Source organism: Anabas testudineus, chromosome 13 (assembly GCF_900324465.2).
Source record: "Anabas testudineus chromosome 13, fAnaTes1.2, whole genome shotgun sequence".
NCBI classification, from domain to species: Eukaryota; Metazoa; Chordata; class Actinopteri; order Anabantiformes; family Anabantidae; genus Anabas; species Anabas testudineus.
The window spans coordinates 3,359,746-3,380,862 of record NC_046622.1 but is presented as its reverse complement, the minus strand read 5'-3'; the positions used below and the strand labels follow the sequence as shown (position 1 = coordinate 3,380,862).

Here is a 21,117-nt window from a genome sequence, read left to right as displayed (position 1 = left end):
TCTGTATGTCTCTCTCTCTCTCTCTCTCTCTCTCTCTCTCCCTCTCTCTCCCTCCCTCTCTCTCTCTTTCTCTGGTCTGCCGGCTGTGGTCGCCCTGTTCACATTGTTCCGCGCACTGGGAGCTCTGGTAACTGACCTCCACCTCCTCCACCACCACTACTACTACATCCAGACGCTACTGGATGTTTTTCGCGGAGGTTGAATGAATTGAAAGGACTTTTTCTCAGGATGGATAAACGCTGTTTTGCGCCATGACGACAGGAATCCGGGGACGTGAAGGTGAGTCCGGCGCCTCCGCGCTCTCCTGCTGCTCTCCACTCTTATTTTACGCACAGAGACGAAGTGGGAGCGAAGCTGTCACCTGCTGCAGGAGATTGAACTGAGCTCTACTGCAGCCTACCTGCCATGTATTTGTCTAATTAGTCACCTGTGTCTTGATGTGTGCGGGTACTTCTTGGAAAAAGTCGTGTATCTGTAGGTCCCACGGATCCATCTCCACCGTACATTTATTCCTGGCAAGTAAATCATTAGGTCAGTGTGTCAGTTTATGCAGATGTCATAATGTTAAGTGACACATAGCTTCACTGTTGATGACCTGGATTAAACACTGAGCCCAGTGCTGCTCCTCAATAACTCATCATGGGGACAAAATAGTCAGAACATGCTGTACATAAACGTTTCCTTGTGTTTTGTATCTGACTTCACCTCCACTCCTCACACAGCGAGATTTCTCTCCCATTAACTTGTTGCAAAACCAAGTCAAATTGCTTTAGTGAATGGGAAGCTGCAGTAGAGCAGGCGCTTGTATGTCTGTCATGGCTCCAGGGGTTCTGACTGCAGAAAATAAATAAATCATGAGGCTGAAGATCTGAATCAGCTGCTCATGTCACTGAACTTATGCAACTGTTGCACTTGGTGTTGGGGCCAAAAAGGAACTCTTTCAGAAAACAGCCAGATCAGAGCTTTAAAGGCAAAACCCCCTTCAGATCATAGTTTATGATCTTTTACGCCAGGCTGGACAGGTTGGAGACTTGTAGCTCATTTACTGCCAACACTGTGTTGAAATTTAGCAATTTGCTCAGTGTGCAAAGCCGCCGGATCTTGTGCCAGTGGAGTGTGAGGACGGATCAGTTTTAAAACCGCAGTCTGTCAGTGTGATTCTGTATCTCTGAAATGAACAGACATGGCTGAAAGTGGGAGAACAGATGAGCTGAGAAAATGATTGATCAGAATTTGATGATGATCCAGATTTTAACGGTGAGATAATAATAATAATTTATGCGTTAATGTGCCTCCTGATAAAACCAGATGATAAAGTCTGCAGGTTTCTGAAGCTGCAGCTTTAATCCCTTTGTGCTGCAGTCTGAACTTCAGTACACTTTCAGGCACGCACTTAAAAAATGTGCCTGTCTTGAATGTCTTTGAAGGATTATTTCCTGGGACGTCTTCTGCTTTTTAATGTGAACGTTGATAAGAAAAGGAGAAAAATGAAACGCACCCGGCAACGTAAAGGAGAATAATCAAATCATAGAGTGAAGTTTACTGTGATAGATGATCTCATCCTATGGAAACTGATTTTTATCCTGTGAATGAACAAAGAAATGTTGAGAAGAGCAAGTTTTCACTCTGATTGGATGATTTCTGATGATTTTAATTCTAATTCGTTCATGTTACAAAAATAAAACCACCACTTTGTAACGCTGTTACATGATCGAGCTGATGCTGATGTCTCTCTCCCCACGTCAGGCCGGGAGAGAGACAGAGAGCCAGTGATCTCTGGGAAAGCATCATGTTTCATTGAGCTGCAGGGAAACAATTCAGCAGACCTTAATGGTTTTTAGTAATTTGTTGGCACATTAAACCCTCTGTTCAACCAACACAGTTCCTACTTTCAACTCCATGTAGTATTATTAAAATCGTGATCTTGTGTTATACTCTTTCTCCGTTCTGCTTCCTCTCTCAACCCCCCAGTGAAGGTGGTTGAGTCATCTTGTTACCCTTTTCTTTACTTGATCCATTTTCCTGCTCATCTTACTCTCCCTCCTCGACCCCTGTGGTTACAGTTTCCAGATTTTAACTTGTTTCACTGGCTGCAAAATAACTGAAAAACAAAGAGTGCAAATAAATGTGTAATCATGTGATTAATAAAGCTGAGCTCTGGTCGATCCTGCCACTAGCTCTGCCTCATATTCTCTGTCACTGCAAGTAAACTATCTCTTCTTCCTCAAGCCCCCACCTTCTCCGTCTCTCGTACTGAACTATTTCTGACCTCGTAGGAAAGATCTGTGCAGTTTTAGCTCTGACCTTGACGGCAGAAGGATGACTGTGGTTAGCTAAGAGCTCCATCTTTATTTACCTGCCAGTTCTTTTGTTCAGTCTCCAACTAATCAGTCACACACACACGTCAACCTCCACCTCCTTCACCCCTGGACCAGATAGTCCTTATTCTGGCCCCTTGGTTACCAAGGCCTCTGTCTTCTCTAGTTTTTAATCAATCAGTTTATCATGGTATTAAATGGTGGATCCTAATCCTAGTGACTCTGGTGATGCTTGACTTCTCACATAGTTTCAGCAGCAGATCAAAGGTTTTCACTTGTCCGGTGAGATGTTGTAAAATCTGATGGATGGATTAAAGAAGAGAAAACTAAAAAGTTCATGGAAGAATGAGCCGAGACTATCGCAGGGGAAAAGAGAGAGAAGGGTGAGAAGGGAGAAGGGCAATAGAAGACAGCCTAGAGACAAGAGAAGGGTGATGGATGAAAGTGAGAGAACAGGAGGATAAAAAAAGAAGTTCAGACGAGGGTGAATGTGAAAGAGAGAGCAGTGACGGTGTAATTGCTCTCCAGAGTAGTTCTGATAAGCAGCACTTAAGAGCCTCTGTGGTTAAGTAATCACTATGATTAAGGGCCAGAACAGCTACAGTGGTAGAGAGCAACGCTAACAGCTAGCCTGACTGGAGCACCGACACCCACTGGACATTATCACGCTGTGCTGTAACATAACATCACACTGATATCATGTGAAAACCGCAGATTCTGATGATGTGTGAATCGTTGCTAAATGAGTTTGACTTCATCTGCTGAGCCTCAGATCTCATGTTGGGATTTCCACCAGATGCTGTTTAAGGATTGATGATATGAAATATTAAATATGAAGTGATTTAATTATAGACGGTGATGCTGTTGATGAGATTTTGAGGTGATCCTCGTGTTTTTTTGGTGTTAAATATTATTATTATTATTATTTCTCTATTTCTTCCGTTCCTCCCTCACCTCGTGTTCAGAGAAGCGGCTCAAAGTTTTTTCTGCTCCACTCCACAGCGGATGTACAGACAACAAGCTACTGGAGTGTGAATAAGAAAAACAATGTGTGGAAACAGGCTGCTCGTGAAATGAGCTACTTTGTCATCTGCCAGAGGCAACATCAGAAAGAAGCATCAGATTTCAGTCACTATTATGTCCTCAGACTTTAGGTCTGCAGTCCAAAGCCTTTAGCCAATTCAGTTTAGTGCTGCATTAGGTTATTTCTGACTACAAAGGAGAAGAAAATGCTCCAGAGCAACCTCAAATATATGAATGACTCATGAACTTTACAAAATAGAGATAATTATTTTGCACAAAAGGGTGGATGAGACCCATGAGACTGTGGTTGGTATAAGGTCTACTCAATATAAGCAAAAATCCTAATCACAGTTTTGTTAAGTATGGAGATAAAGATTATTTATACTATTTACCTATTGCCTCTGGAAACATCAGGTATTTATTTAACTTTATCAAACTTTATATAGTAATTCTTCTGAAAAATAAATGTTGTATATGACTACATTAATTTGCATTACAGCTTGAGCGAGACTGCAGGAGCATCACTGCAAAATGGAATAATACAATAATTTCTGTTTTATCGTGATTTTTTTATGATTGTAATTGAAAATAGAATTCAGTTAATTACCAAGCCCAAGTGTACATCCATTTAAAGTACAAAAATGAACTAAAAGACCCTGAAATAGTGAAAAAGCTGCAGGTATACGCAACTTCATGCATTGGATTGATCACTAACACAATAAATTTTGATCGCTCTTCATAGCAGTTGTGTACGGTTTAGTTCCACTTAACGTGACGTCCATCAGAGTTGCTGTATTATTTATAACAAACAGAATTAGTCACACCCACAGTGTGTGAATATTGAGTCCACAGTCAGTTGTAAATAGTAAATGTTAAGTTGAGTAATAAGTCTAGCTGGGTAGTTATCAAACCTTAAACAGAAAGTTGACCAACAGGCGAATCTAGTTATAAACATCAGCCTGCAGGCTCACAGCGGGTCTTAATGGATAATTGTTCCAAAGACGCTGAGAGGTGTCACGATTCTGATCCCTTAATTAGAGGGATGACTCAGACGTGAAGGTGACAGTGGTTTGAGTCACACCCACCCACCCGCAGACAAGACCAGAACAGTCCGCTGCTAAATGTGGCTGCACCATTAATTGGAGTTCTCAGAGCTGAGTTGTTGTTTTTGTCACAGAGTGTTTTATCGTTGGCGACGCTGCTTTTGTTTTCCCAGAGTTAAGAGCTCATTTGCATCAGCGACAACAACCGAGGCTTTGTTTGTTGTCATGGTGACAAGACAATTATTGGTGTGCCTGTAGAAAATGAAACCTTGACTTTGATTAATTTCATTAATTGTGTCAGTTGAAATCTAAATATTGACTTTAAACTAACAGAATTCATACAGGGTATATGTCAGTGGACATGTACATACAAACACATTGAGTTTGTGGAACCTGAAACCTTGACGTTAATTAGGAAATGATTTAAAGTCAATAGTATAATGCTGCTGCACTCGTCTCTGTTCTTGCCAGACAGCTTTAACCGTCATCTGATTGAGACATCAGTAATGTGACAGTTTAATGTCCCATTACTTCATTCTTCATGGAAGTCATGAAAGTTATTTTCCTATCACAAGTCAAAGGGTGAGAAATTAAACTGTCATTAGCAGCATCGTTAGAGCATTAGAGGTCCAGAGTATCAAACTGGGTGTCAGCGTTTGAATTTCAGTTTCACAAATCAAATGTGTGGAGTTAAAAACTATTAAAGCACAAGTTTAATGTGAATACACCTCAAATATTTTACAAATGAATGATTCATTTTTTCTTGAAGCCTTTGAGAAGTTTAAATGATCTTCACTGTTCTGTCAACTGTCAAATATCAATATCAAATCAAATCATCAGTGGAAGTGGATTCACTTGGTACCTGGTTTTCAGGGGTGTCCTTTAATAATCCAAAAGCATCATCACAGTATATATATCTATATCTATCTATCTATCTATATATATATATATATATCTTATTCTATAAAAACTTTACCTCAATTGCAATAACTAGAAACTAGAAACTAGACCAAGTCTCACTGAAGCCGGTCAGCAGGTATAAAACAGTTTGTTTTTACTGAAAGGTTCCATGAAATTCTGTCATTGCTTATGCAATATGACGTATTTCCAAACTGTAAGGAATCAGTGTGAAGTGGTGAAAATTTTGACACGACTTTACTGGTTGTGTCTTTTAGTTACACCCACTAATTCAACATGAGATCATCACTGAAGATGCACTGTTTTCCAAAAACAGTACGTAAAAGCTTTCCAGGAAGTTCAGCAGCTTGTTTCATGAGATCCTTCAAGTTAAAACACTCCCAGGGAAAATCTGATTCACATAATGACTGAGACTGGTATTATTTACAATTCTGGACTGAATCACAGTCAGTCTGATACACGATGGTGTGTCTGCGTAGACTGTGCTGTCAGGATTGTAAATTTGATGGTGTGTTATATTGAACAACACATGAGTTTGGCACAGTTGCTTACAAAGCTAATAAAGAGATGGGAGTTCACACAAATAAGGGTGGATCGGTTCAAGTCAAAAATCAAACCTTTAGTTGAGGAGATATTCATCTGAAATAATCTGAGGCATGTGCAGGAAAAAATCTAAAGGTACTGGAGTATTGAATACCGCTGTCAGTCACATTTGAACATGGCAAGTTGACAAAGAACATTCAGAGACTCTGAGCAGCATCAGCAAACATTTTAAGGCAAACAGTCGTTAACATTTTTGCCAATCAAAGCATGTTGAAATTGGCAGTGCCCCCCGCATTTTACCAAAAAAGGACCAAACTGGACTGAAAACCGTGGTCCCAAAACAAAACGGACACAGGTTGAGCATTGAAATAGTTCACCCCCTGTCCTAGAGAGCCAGAGCTGTGGCCCGTACCACTGGATGATTACCTGGATCAGGTGTGTTCAAGTACAGGAAGGGCTGGAGAACAAGCAGGGCCGTGGCTCTTTAGGAGCACGGTGGCCGACAACTGTTCCAGCTGAAAAAATCCTCTAAGTGATCATCTGGGGGAGTTCAGACGATGTCATCTAAGGAGTTCTGGGTCAGTTGATACTGGTCCTCCTATTATAAGGAAGACTCCTCCTGATGATGTCATGTATCTAAAGCCTTTTCAGCTTGAGACATGTCGTACCATTCATATACACATACTCTGCAAACCTGAACCATTGGCAGCTCGGGGAATCATTTCAGGCACAGTTTACAGTTCGTCAACTCAGAGGAACTTACTTTTTGAGATGTGAGGAAAACACCTGCTCAGTGTAGACAAAGGGTCTACATGACAAAGGCATTACAGAGCACAACTATGGAAGGTCGTCCAGCGGAAAGGTTAAAAACGTCCGCTCGACTTTTCGCAATAGATGATAAAATACGTAAACTGAGTATTTCTACTGATAACACTGATAGTTACTGAGGTGAAAACCTTCCAGATCTTTTAGTGCAGTCTCGTGGTGTGTGATTAGGCTTTTAATTTGTCACTCACTGGAGACTGGACGACTCTTTAACACAAGCTGCTCTCACACTTCTTCTAACACAGTGCAGGTTACAGTTTGCTGGTGCATTTCTGATAACGGTTAAGAGCTCCTGGTATCAACAGACTCCGGAGACCTTCCTAGAACATTTCAGAGCGGGCCTCCAATCTAATGCACCGGAGCTTATCTCTGTGTGTCGATAAAATTATACAGCTGATGGTCCACAGACCAAAAGGAAGATTTAAACAAAAGAGGTCAAAAAGAAAGAGTGCACGCACTCTGTGCATGTGTGCTTCTGCTGACAGTCTGACGCCGCTCCTAAATGCACCCAGGACGTGATGAGGTCACTGCTGCCTCTCTGTAAACACTGTTAGTCCTGTGTGCACATGTACACACATGCACACACACACACACACTCACAGGGATGTCTCCAGTGTGGAGACAGAAGCACCTGTGGCCGCTATTAGTGCAGTTTCAGATGGTCGATAACCATCTCACCCTCTCTCTGTTTGTCTTCCTTCTCTTTTCCCATTAAACCGCTATCTCTCGCTCCATTTTCCTCATCTCTCTTTAGTTCTTTCTTTTTTACTATCGCTTCCTTTCCCTTCTCTTTGTTCTCTTCTTTCTTCTCCATCATGTTTGTCTTGTCTTGTTTCTGCTCATATTTGACAACTTCTTTTTTTAGTGTCCTTCCTCTATTCTCACTCTCTCCTTGGACTAAAATTAACCTTTTTCTCTGTCCATTTGGCTCTCGCCTTTTCCCATGTCTTACATTATCGCGCTGTATCTTTCCACCACTCTCCCCCTCTTATTTCCAATGCACTTTCATTGTCTTTTCTTTCTCTTGATCAATAATTTTCTTCTAATTGCTCCCTCTCTTATTTCTCCCTCCCATCTCTCTTGGTTGCAGATTATCTGCCACTCGCTATCGTGTTCACTGCTAAAGAGCCATGAAGTTTTGTTTGATGTTTGATGGCAGTGTACAGGTTGAATCAAAGGTTCAGATTTTCTAAAGTTTCTGCAAAATCTTGACTTTAATATTTTATAGCTGTAGCCCCAGTTCTAACCACAAAGGCTAATATAATTTTTCTAAAACTAAATCTGAATTTAGGTGCTAAAATCAGTGTTGCTTTTCATCAGCCTGTGATCAGGTCTGCAGCCATGAGTAGATTTAGTAATGGAGACTAAAGAGGAGTAGATGAAATTACCAGGATTGCAGAAAAAAAATTGGATTGCAACTAGAACAGCAGCAAGAATAAATAACACCCATTTACTACATGAAAAAAGGGCCATGTATAATTATGTGTATGTGTATGTTTGTGTTTGTCAGATATATACGTGAAAAAGACGGATACAAATAATAAAGGTATTTATCTGGACACAGGGCAGCCCACTTGAAATGCTTCACAACATACGGTATCCAAACACTGAGTTGCAAAGGCTGCAAAATTAAAATTGTACCAAGGAGTTTGCAGAGATAGAAACAACACTTGAGGTATTAATGGATTAATAAACACATATTAATGTAATAAAATACTAATGAGAGTGCATGAATTCTTCTAACCTGTATCCAGTAGGATGTGGAAGTGCTTGTACACATTTTCACAGTCATGAGGTGGCTCAAGCCGATCCCAGCTGACATACTGTAGGGTGAGAGTCAGGTTACACCCTCGAGTGTGTCACAAGGCTGCAAAGAAAAAAAAATTAATCCACCTCATTAAGTGAGAGATGGACATGTCTTTTGTTTTAAACTGTCAACTACCAAACACCGGTAAGGTCACGGACAGCGTTTACACACAGTTACGTTCTCACAGTTTAGTTGTGACCTGCAGGAACTGCTCTGTTGTTGTTGTTCTGACACCTGTCGATCAGAGTCATCAGCAAAATTAAACCACACAATCACCACGTCCTGTTTGAGCTGGTCACTGTGAAACTCCCCCAGGCTGCAGCTACTTTCTACTGTAAATCGCACTCCCTTGTCTGATCACACTGTCCCAGATGTGCAGTCAGCTTCAGTTGCAAAGTGATCATCTGTCTCTAGCTGCTGTCAGTCAGCTGTGTTCTAACTTATAGTCATAATTAGATGTGCTAAATGTTTTCCCCTTTCTCCTTATTTCAGCTGCTACCAGCAGCATTTACCCAGTGCAGACACCTCCATCTTTAATTAATATATTTTCTTTTTATGCTACAAATAGTTAAACCCCCACAAAGTTCATGACAACATCTTGAAAGGTAACTTATGAATAAATCTTAACTAAAACTGAAACTAAAGACGTGATTAAAATGTCACTCAAACAAACTAGAAAGTTTTCAGGAAATGACTAAAACCAAATTCAAACTTCCTGTCAAAAGTAACACTGCCTCATACCACAGTTACACAAACCAGATTTGCCATTTACCGTTAATCAAGAAATCTGGTTATAACCATGTTTCATAAGTGAATGTAAATTGTTGCTGAAACTCTAACTGGAGTTGTCATTTATATTGACCTTTAACTCCTGAGGCTCTGTGTCCTGCATGTTCACCTCTACACGAGATGAGAGGAACTGTAACGCATGTTTCAATTAACAAACTAATGAAGGTAAATTTAACCAATCCAATTTTTAATTCCTTTTACATTTCATTTTCTTGTTTTCACGCAGTATCAGATTTATAGAATCGTTCCGTTTGCAGCAGCAATAATGCATTTCTCATATTAAATGCATTCAACCAGTAAAACAGGAAACACAATGTGTTTGTTCACATGGATCATTTATCAAACATGCAACTACAAAACAAGACTGATCATTTTTGTCAGTGAATAACTTCATTTAGTAAATAAATTAGTGGAAGAACAGGAGCGATGAAGAGGTTCACACACAGCAGTGGGTGGTGAAAACTAAATGAAATGATAATAATTAAAAAGTACATGCTCTCCCTTTAGTTTTTATTCCCCCGACATGGCAGCATTTGTCCGTTTACCACACTCTCTTCTGTAAAACATAATCTGTGTTCTGCATTATTGTCTCGTCAGTTTTAATTTGCTGTAACATCTATTTGTGATGGCAGCAGGCAGCGCTCATGATTTAACCTCGCTGCTCTGAGGCTGACTGACGGCCAGCTATTGCCTCAACCAAGCTGAAGAGAGGCGTGTTTGTTTTTAATGGAATTCAAAATACACTAAATCATACTGAGAGTCGTTTTAGTTTATTGAAGCCGTTTCTGTTCTGCAGAGAACAGAGTTCACATTTTCCTGTTTTCGCAGGTTTTCTTTTTCATGCCTGAATTGATTTTAGAGCCTCTCGCGACCAGCGGCAACTTGCAAATAACTTTCATCATATCATATTTGCTGGCTGTACCATGTTTGGCATGTATTACATTATGATACCAGTAGACAAATGCATGTATATTTATAGCAAGTAACTGATTCCATAATTTAGACTACAGTCCTGGCAGTAAAACATGAATAACCTTATTTATTATTTATAAATTAATATAAGAAATGGGGAACTAAACAGAAATGATGACAACTGACGACAAACATGATGCTTTGCTGGTTGACAGGACACAAGCTGCTCTCTTATTAACTCATGCACCCTATCGTTTCCATAGTTCATAGTGTGCTGATTGCCTGAGTGTGTATAATGTCAGTGGATGTGCAGTATTTGTCTGCATCTGAGCTTTGATTTGATTTCGTAAAAGACTTAACATATAAAGCAGGATATCATATGATGCCAGTTACTTGGACTTTCTCACCGTGTGTTTCTCGTCTGCAGTAATGATGACTGATCTATTACTTTCCACACGTGCATCCCAGATATAAATAATTCATTTATACTTTAGATAGATGCACATTAAAAGACTTGAGCTTCCTCAAGAAGTACAGTCTGCTCTGTCCCTTCCTGTAAACAGCCGGTGAAGAGGAAAGGTGCGGGGACAGTCCCCTGTGGGGCTCCTGCTGCTGATCACCTGCTCAGACTCACATCCTCACAACTGAACTGTGGTCTGTCGGTCAGGTAGTCAGTAATCCAGGAGGCTGTGGAGTCCACTCTGGGCTAATTTTATTTTATTGTCATATCCATTTCATTATATTGATGCAAAACCATCTTGTAAATCTCCAGTTCTTAGTTCTTTATTGAGAATGACAAGATTTTATGATGTTGAACTTGATCAAAGGAAATATCTGTTCTGTTTGAAGTATTATATTAGTATCATGAATATACTACCTACACTATAGTTTGTCCTGCCACCTCTTCTCCGACTTTATTCAGTTTCTTAATCTATTCTTTAACTGATTGCTACGTTTACAAATTCTTGGCGTGACTTATCTAAGATTTGAATGTTCGTACTCCATAATAAATGATTAACTAACTAACTAACATGACTTTTTATCAGCTAATGTTTTTTATCAGCCAGTGGTTTAGTTGACTTTGGTCCGATATTTGTTAACAACTTCAGATAGAAATCAAAGAGGAAGCATTTCTATAGGGCCCTGACTCTCTCAGCCCGCATGTCAGTCAACACGACCAACCAGAATAGAACCGACCAATCAGAAGAGAAGAGACAAAACAAGAAGTGGGACAGGAAGCAGCCTTATCCTGGCAACAATGCTACGACGCACACTCACACTGGTACTTAAACTAATATGAAATATATTTTATAGTATGTTTTACATAATGTCCTAGTGATGAATTCCACCTGATGGGTTGTGTTTTTGTGTAGTTTATAGCTTCTGCTCTTAAAAATATCCAACTTATCATTTCATGCTTTTTATCCAGTGTTGTTGTATTATGTGCATATTGTTGGGCAGCCATTCTAGTTAACTCCTATCTGTCAGTGCACATAGTCTCACACGCTCCCCCATCACACACACACCCACAGATACCCTCGACTCGACAGAAATTCAATAATATGCATACTGTACTCTCTCTCTGTGCCTCTGACACACACACACGGGCCCCAGTGGGATTAGTCTACCAGGCTGTGCCTCAGAAATGAGTGGAGGTTTTCTGCAGGCTGTCATTAAAACTGCTGACACCTTCACATGCAACCTCCACTGGAATATCATTTGTCTGAGGTGTAGTGAGCTGCTGTGTCACACCAGCATGGTGCAGAACATGGCCGACACGTCACGCACCGGTAACTAAGGGAAGGTAGAGTTATACCCTGCAACAAAGGTGTGGGGGGAGGAAGGGAAACTAGATATACAGTTATCTAACAAATCCAGCTTAGCTTCCATCAGACAGAATGAGGAAATAGTTTGGACCAAAGTCAAACATAAATCATTCCATTAATGGTTGAATTCTGTTTGTCATGATCACATGTGACTTAATGGTGGGAATCAGATCAGAAAGATCAGCTGTGTTTTATTAGAAAAAACAATGTATGCTGTTTGGAGCTATAAACAGAAATGGAAGGAAAACACCAAATTCCACATTAACCACTGAGTCAAAACTGAAAGACTAAACGCCCCATACCGACATGTGCTCTGAATTAGGTAGTGGTAGTGAAACACATCTACTCAAGTGGACAGAAATTGTCCTCTGTAAACAGCACAGCTTGTCCTGTCATCCACTGCTCTCAGGTGCTCAGCTAAGTATCATGCATCATGGTCTGTGTCCCGGCTGCTGCAGAGAGGAAAAGAAGTTGCATCACTGCAGATACACACAAACACATAAAGTGCCTCATTCATTTCTATCCAGACGTACAGTAACAAGCTCTGGTGATCTGATCAGAGCCAAATTAAGATCAGTCCAATAAAGCTCTATGCGGGAAACATGACAGGAAAATGTGGCACTTTTATTGAAGTCATTAATTTTCCCTATGGGGTGTCAGGTTGAGCTTACGAGGGCTTTGAAACATGGACGGCTGCATGACCACCCAAGTGTGAAATGAACAGTCAGGATTAAGTATCTACGTTACAACCTTCAACTTCATCCATGGTTTCTCTGCCTCAGGTCCTGCACTGCCGCTGTCTTTCCATCATCTTTTTCCGTGTTCTTTGAATCACTTCTTTCCTTCCGCCGCACTCCAGGTTTCATTTCTCTTCACTCTTCATGCTGACGACTAACTTTACGAGTGAACAGATGGAGGTGTGCTGATGTGCACTTTGTCAGAACTGTGGCAGCACATTGGAGCTAGAGCAGCTGTGATGCCACGCAGAGAACAGAAGTCAGCAAAAGAAGGGAGACTGTGTTACACACCTACCAGTCTGATGCACTTCACTGTGAAGATTTCCCTGATCAACATAATAACTAAGATAATGAACAAACCTAGCAGGCTCTCTAATGATCTGTGCCATGCTGAGTGCCAAGTCTCCAGTGTCAAACCTGACAGAAATCTACATCTATTTAAAGTTCTAAATAAAATAGCGACATGTATTCTTGTAGCGTAGAGGCCTCAGACAGAAGGCCAGTTATCAGCAAAACCCAAAGCTGCTCACTTACTGTAGCCTGTGGTTGAGTGGAGTAAGCCTGCCGTGCTTCTCATCATTACCATGTCCAGGTATAGGGCAGATACACTTAATCAATCACAGCTCATCTTTCTTCAAGGTCAAACATCCTGGCTTGGCTATCTCATGTGATGTTAGTATGGATTATGATGATGCTAAAGCTTAGTGGTGGAGTGTGCCTGGCTTCTCTGTTCCTCCTTACATGGCACAAGCATCCTGAGATTAGCCTCTATATCGGAAGACATCCTCAGTAGACAGCAAATAGTGATGCCAGCATTGTGTGTATGATGGATTTCCCCTCTACGAGCCTGCATTGTTCAGCCATGCCACTGTAGAAGAAAAAGGTACGAAGGCCAAGAGAACTACTAAACACAATCTCCTGCATCTATAACAACAGAAGCATTTGGCCAGGTCTGGAAATTAACAAGCAGGAAGGAACAGCATCATAAATGGACTAAGTGATGGTGTTGTGGTCGACAGGCACTGTCTCTCTGTCATGTGTGGTTTTAATGCAGCTGGGAATTAACTTCCACTGAAACATTATCAACCACATATGTTAGAGCTTCAGTGGTGAGTTTTAGCTGAAACTGAAGCTTGTTTAGTTTCTAGTTTTTGCTTTGTTATAAACAGAAAAATACAAACTAACACAAACCAAATAACTTGATTAATTCATTCACAGCACTGGGAATGAAGTTAACAGTTATCAAGGCAAAAACTGTGGTACAATAACAAGAGCACAACTGTTTCTATTCATATGTTGTAGATTTGGAGGTGAATGAGTGAGTAAAACAGAAAGAGCAGGAAATAAATGGAAAATACATTATTGTACTAGATAGTTCGTAGTGAATCACACAAACGATTGAAACTGTTTTTGTGTCCAGTCCAACTTGATGGAATATCCTGTTACTGACCAGGCTCCCTTTACAATATCTGTCTTCGTGGAACTGTAAACAGGTGGTGGATGCAAGCTGTTTGATAGAGTTTAGGCTTCCTTCAGCCTGATATAGAAACAGGAAGTGAGATACATGAAAGTGGGGTTTGTATTGTACATTGTAGAGTGACATATATTCTGCGGTAAGTTCCCCGTCTGGCTCTGCTCTCTGAATTCCTGAAATATTTCTCACAGTGATTCACGTGACTAAGCAGGAAGGAAGAACATTTTAGGTTGGGAACAGGGAAAGATATAAATCTGAATAGTCATGCAAAAGCGAATTCCAGCATAGCGTCACAGTTTCCGTAGCTATCTTTACCTCTGTGTCTCTCTCACACATACAGGTGAGACAGCCACATGATGACAGCGTGGGTCCTCGGGCTTCAGTCTCATGACTCAGCTCAGCTGCTGACGACGGACTAGAAGCTGTTATCATGCGGTCCCTCTCGCTTGTTGTTCTCTGCTGCTCTCAGCAGCTCTGTCATCTTGTTTAACATGTATTGTGGTGATAGACACGATGTTTCGGCTGCGTTATAACAGCAAAACATCCTGCCCTGATTATTATTTTCATGAATATTGTAGTTGTGTAACACACATAGAACTGTTGTAAGGAAAATTAACTTATTAAGACAGTTTCAGTTTCTAAGTACATTGAATAGAATTTAACTTGCAATATATTGATGTTTCCAGAGAGCTGCTCCCTCATTATGTAAGTTTACAACATAATGAGGACATGTTGTTAATTTACATAAATTACAAAACTGACTGCCTGAAAAAACTGTGTTGAATGAACCTCATTGTATCCGCGTGCAAGTGCAGTCAGTGCCAATGCAAACTGGAGTCCTTGTATGTAAAGCTGATTCTAACAGCATTATGTATGCACACGCACCTCACGACTCTGTTGCAGTCACCTTGCTGGGACCAGTGTGGCTCGATATGACTCATGGTGTGCAACAATGTCCTGCTGAGCTCTACAAAAGTGACACAAGTGAGACTGTATGACAGACATGTTCTGGCCTGAGCGGATGACATACACCGACTGCTGCACTGCGCTGACTCACACTCAGCAGGGAGATTGCAGTCGGATGCCATAGTAGTGCATTTTACTCCAAAGATATTACAAAACTGACTGCCTGGTTTGGGACTGACCCTATATAATAATACAGTCTGGTTGTTTGGTCCAGATATACCCAATCATCTTCACTGTAATCTAATCTGAAGTCACCGTCTGTTGTGACTCACCTGTAAAAGGATTAGGCCTTTGATGGATTGTTGTAATAACAGTGACCCTGGGCAGCAGTCACACTGCTGGTGGCAGCTGTCTGTCAGCACTTCCTGTAACAGAGGATTTAACCAAAGTACTCAACAGATCAATGAAAGTATAGAGTAGAATATCATCGGCAAATATGATTAATGTGTGAAATAGAGACAAACTCATCAGAACTCCTTTTTAAGAATTACAGCAGGGCTCTCCAAACGTCTCTCTCTGTAACTGTAACTGTACTGTGCCTGAACGCATCCTGTGTCGTTACACACACATAGCTGCTGCTGCTGCCCTACTAACATGTGGCTTCTCTGTACACACAGTGTGATTGATTATGGACTCACTTAAAAATAGAGCAGCTATAAAAGATGTTGCAGGTGAATCATTTCAATGTCTGCCTTTACCCCATGTAAAATGAGTTTTGAATATAGCTCATATAGCATCCTTTATCTCACACTGCGTTTTTATAAGGTGATTAAAATGGTAGTTCACTTAGGTGTGCTCATCATACACCACACCAACTGTTTATAGGAAGGCTAGAGGACTGGCTGAATGCTGTGCTGCAGTGATGAGATGAAGCGAAGCCTCAACTACATTCATATACTGTGACGACGTGAGGAAGGCAGGAGGCCTCCATTAGTGTTAGTATTACAGTGTTTAGAGGATTAGTGAAAGCAGCAGAATAACTAACATTAGTGTAATTTCATTAGAAGTCCCACAGTACTAAATCAGATTTGTAAAATGGTTCACAGCTGGTGGCATCACCAGTGACACTCTGCAGCTGCAGTCCTGCACCACTCGGTCATTTGTCTCTGTGTAACATGAGAGCTGGTGTTACAGCTGCTGCCCTGCATCCATGTGACACAGCAGATATGTCTAAGCTCCCCACAGATGTTGTGTTTATGCTAGCAAACCAAATGGGCTAATGCTGTGACTATCACAGGACTATCTTTCGATCAGGCCTCGGGCGAGCCGCTTGTGAAGGGCAACAAACAGAACATGCACAGACTCACGGTAGATCTGTTTGAGGGTCTACGATGCATCAAATCTTATTTGGACAGAGAGGCTACAGGGTGCAATTTGATGCTGATTATATGTTTGAGTTAATTACTGTATACCCCTATTCATTTGTTTCTGCTTTATCAACTGACATAAATTAAGATAAGGAAAAAAACAACTCTTTAAAACTAGCTGGAAAATAATAGCTCTCACCCTCCTGCATAAAACTGCAGCTAGTGTGAAGGAGCACAGTCAGAGCACATGTCTTTACCAGCATAGCAGCTTTCGTTTGTGCAAGTTTAATGAGATCCAGTACAGTTACAGTTGGATGACACTGTAAGATTTTGGGGAGAAGCATCCTTAAGAGCACAGCTGTGCGTGTCATGGTGCGTTAGTTTCTTCCAGCACCAGTGCTCTGGGGATTTCTCCCTGTAGGAAGAAAATAAAATACAAAAGATCTGCATGCTATTACACACATAACTCAACCAATTATATATTTGTATTTGAAATATTTAATAAACCTGTTTTCTTGAGTTCAGTTCTACATTTATCAAACTATGACTTCAGTTAATTCACATTTATAGGGAAACAGTTCTTACTTAATCATGTAAATTCGTGCTTTGAATGTTGTCTTTTAAATCCACAGGAGGAAGCAGAGCTGTTGAGATTCATTTGCATTTAATATGAAAAGCACAGGACATCCTCGTACATGTACTTTGTATAAACATATCTGAGATGAATCTGATGAACACATCCTCCCCTGTTCCATCTTTGTTTAATCATTCCTTTTCCCTTCCCTCCTTCACCTTGTTTTATTGTTCTCTAATGACTCCTTCCACTGTACGGAACATCAGCTGTCAGGCGATGTGGAAGGAAGAGGATGCCTTCACATTATGCTGAATTCCTTTAGCTCTAAAACAAAGTTAACTCCCCATACGACTGAAAAAAAGTGCAACAGAGCACAACGATGACTTCACTTTCTAAAAAAAGTCTAAAATTCAATTTGGTCCTCACAAAGATAGCAGCACAGCAGCTCTTCTCCATCCTCTCCTGCTGTGTTTATTGTTGGGGGCTTTGACAGCATGATGCTGGGACTTTTCCCACCACACTTATGGGAGCTGACACCGAGCTGTGCTCCCTCCTGTTTACAACTCATTATGACAGTCAGGTCCCTCTGGGATTCCTGTCTCAAACTCGGAGCCATGAGGCCGGGAAACGCAGCCCAACTGTCATCTCTGTTGTTGCCAATTGTGCTGTATTGTACCAGTGCTGTATTGTACGAGTGCTGTATTGTACCACTACTTGCTTTATTTGTCTGTAACACCTTAGTAATGCTGCTAAGGCTGATCATTAGCTGTATCCAATCTAATGCAACTGTCTAAAAACAGATGTTTATAAACGTTTTTCAGTGTCATAATTCATAATGTGGAATTCAAAAATTCAAACTGCAACTGGCAATTCATCTCCAAGAGTGGCAATGCTCATTTTTTTAATTAAAAGTTTAAATTAAATCTAAATCAATTGCATTTCATGTTGCCATAGTCTCTTTATTCAACTGGCAACTTGCTTTGCAGTTGACAGTTCAATATGCAATTTTAATGGATTTACAATTCACAATTCAGTATAGAAAATTCATTCTTCTATTCTCTTGAATACATTTTAAAATGTAAAACCAAACAGTATATTGAATTGCCAGTTGGCAAATGAATTATAATTTTAATTATGAACACTGAAAAACTTCCATAGTTGATTTTCTGTGTCGTAGTTTTACCACAGATCTTTTAACAAACACATCTGGTGCCATCACCTTCCTTCACCTTCCTCAGTTCTTCTATAGACCTCTATAGAGGAACTGAGGAAGTGGTTAAACCTTATGGTTAAATAAATGACCACTGAGAAAGAAGAACAGAAGCTGAACTGAAAGATCTATTTGACAATCAGGAATTTGGAGTTCTGGATTTCCAAAATGAGGCACAGATAAAGACAGAGCTTTTTCTGCTGTTGAAGATGCTCTGTGGTTTTCCCTCCAGTGTATCAAGGTCTTTCAGGTCACAGAGCAGCACATCACAAATTGCATTATGGAGTCCATACTACATGTTTACGGACCGCTATGCTTTCATTCAGGGTGAAAGTCGCTGTGGCCATTTGTGCTCTCACTGTCTCCTTGAGATAAGAATGTTTAAAACCAGTGTGAGACACAGACGGAGCGCTCGAGAGAGCATACTTTAGAGAAAGTGGACTCATGTAAACACAGATCTTAATGCTCACTGGAACAACATCAATCTTTACTTATTTAATTTAGGTTATTTACTTGGGTAAAAATAGCCACAGATAAACTCTGGAACACTAGTTATTGGCAGATACTGCTCAGATTTCATTGGCTAGACTGACACAATCGGAGGCGTCCAGTTATTATTATATTAAATGCTGTATATTCGATATAGGCCGGACTAACTGCTTGTCTACGATGCGCTGTGTAGCCAAAGTAACACAAAGCAGCTGCTGCACTCCAACCTGCGTTGTCTACTGATGAGTCACACTGTGAACTCAGATCTAGATTTATACTATCAAATACATGATGAATGCTAAAGGGACACTTTGGGCTGCACGTACACACAAAAAGCAGAAGTAGACCAAGATTAAACCTCCTCTGTCCTCCTCTATATTTGATTTGCCGCCCTGCAGTGTGGACAGGGTGATACTACTCATGTGTTTTGCCTACAAAAAGGTGCACAGGGTATAAAACGTTGCGTTCAAGTGCTACTTTTGGAACTTGACCAAGCAGTGCTACTATAAACAGGTCCCATTTAAAGCTTGAACTGCTGTATACTGGTGAGATTTGTGGCATGCTGGCCCACTGAATGTGATTTAAACAGTAAGAAAAGGTAACTTTTCATTTTGTGTATACAGTGCATGCGACTGTTGTGGAAATCATTATCATCAGGCCTGAGTCATGATAAAGCGAGAACAAACACTGCAGGGAATATATATAAGAACTGTGGTCCATCCACAGCCTCCCCTTTTTCTCCATTGTTGTTTACCTTGAGGAAAAGAACAACACATGATCTTATCACAAATTGATTTAAAATCACCAGTTTCAGCTCAACAGTATTAGTATTCTTTTCGTGGGAACTAGGCAAAAAAGGACGATGGGTAAAAACATCATGTGAAAAGAGAAATGATCAGTGAAAACCTCTAGAGATGTGAGAAGTGATCCTTTTTCATAACTCTCTTCTAGATGTTGTCTTGATGATATTATTGAGTCTCTGAGTACACAAAGGGAAAGTGAACTGAATTCCATTTATTGTGATTTAAACTTTTGAATAAGCCAATTTTGTGGAACATTCTGTTATTTTGTGAAATTTGCACTGAGGATTTCACAAAGACAACAATACAACATAATAAACTGCATCCCTGAGCCTGTTTTATGGGTTTGACACAGTTTTAAAACTCTTTTATGGCTGTTTAATCTGATGACATAGAGATCAGGTCACTGAAAACCCTTTTGGCTTTTCAGACGTTATGCTCACCGCCACCATTATCATGATACAGTAATTGTGAGACTAAATATTTCTGGGCAAGATGGAAATATGATGCTTCGGGAGTGGTTATCCCTCTGTGGGTTTTGGTTCTGTACAGAACATTCTCCTTATTTTATTTAGTTCCCACTTGACCTACAGTTGTAGTTCTATCGTGCCTTTTTAAAAAATGGCAGTGCCAGTCAGATCCAGGAGAAGTGTGCTTTCTTAAGAGTAGAAGGTTTGAGTCTCTAGAATAGTTGGTCTGAGCATTAACAACAACCAGTACAAATCCTCCACCACTGAATCTGTGTCCTTCACAGTTTAAGTTTAGAAAATGTGCGTCTCATTTGAAAATATGCGTTTGTTTTGTTTTATCTGATGTAAGAAGAGAACATATAAGCATTAGATACTGGACATCAGCCTCCGTGCTATTTAAAGCTCAGCATCGCCCATATCAGTTGACCACTTTCATGTCGAGATTGCCCTCCACACGCAAAGAGCTAAATAAAGCCAAACGTATAAACTTCATGTCTGTAGAAATGCATTTTTTCCTGACTGTGCTCTGCTGCTCCGCCTCCAACTGCAGACAGAACCAGTCTAGAGTCTGATTGTGAGGCTTTATCTCATAATCACAATCAGGTCTTGATGAATAAAACTGTATAAGAAACATTTCTGGTAAAAATTAGAGAAAGTTAGACGTCAGTAAGCTCAGTTAAAGTCCCCAGAGACGTCTCACAGTACATTACACACATCATAATGTTGGGAAGTTGAGGTCACGAACACTGGAACATGGGTGGGTCGACCTGGAGAGGGGCGACGAGGTTTCATAATGACCCCGTTGACATCAGCTGTCCTGTCATCTAGTGACCCCTTGGCTGTAGCTCAAGTTCTCATAGAGGCAAAAGGAACCTGCAACAAAGACTGAAGAAAGAATCAAAGAAAAAAGAAGCTGTCAAATAAAGAAACTTATCACAGCTTTCAGCATCACACTAAATACACAGAGGAAGTCCTTCATTTATTTTGCTGCCAAAAAGTCAAATCTGACACCTCAAGTCCCACAGTGGAGGTCTAACCAAAGCAAATACAAAAATACAGTAAAGGAAAGAAGAAGAAGAAGTTTCC

The 21,117-nt window shown here is 40.5% G+C and overlaps 1 protein-coding gene across 1 annotated transcript in view; it reads left to right on the top strand.

Moving 5' to 3' along the window:
- Window positions 1-77: 77 nt before the first annotated feature.
- Window positions 78-21,117, top strand: part of gpr4 (G protein-coupled receptor 4) — a 31,962-nt gene continuing 10,922 nt past the window's right edge. Inside the window, exon 1 of the mRNA XM_026339262.1 lies at window positions 78-279. The gene's annotated coding sequence lies outside the window, so the exon portion shown is untranslated. The remainder of the gene's footprint in view (window positions 280-21,117) is intronic.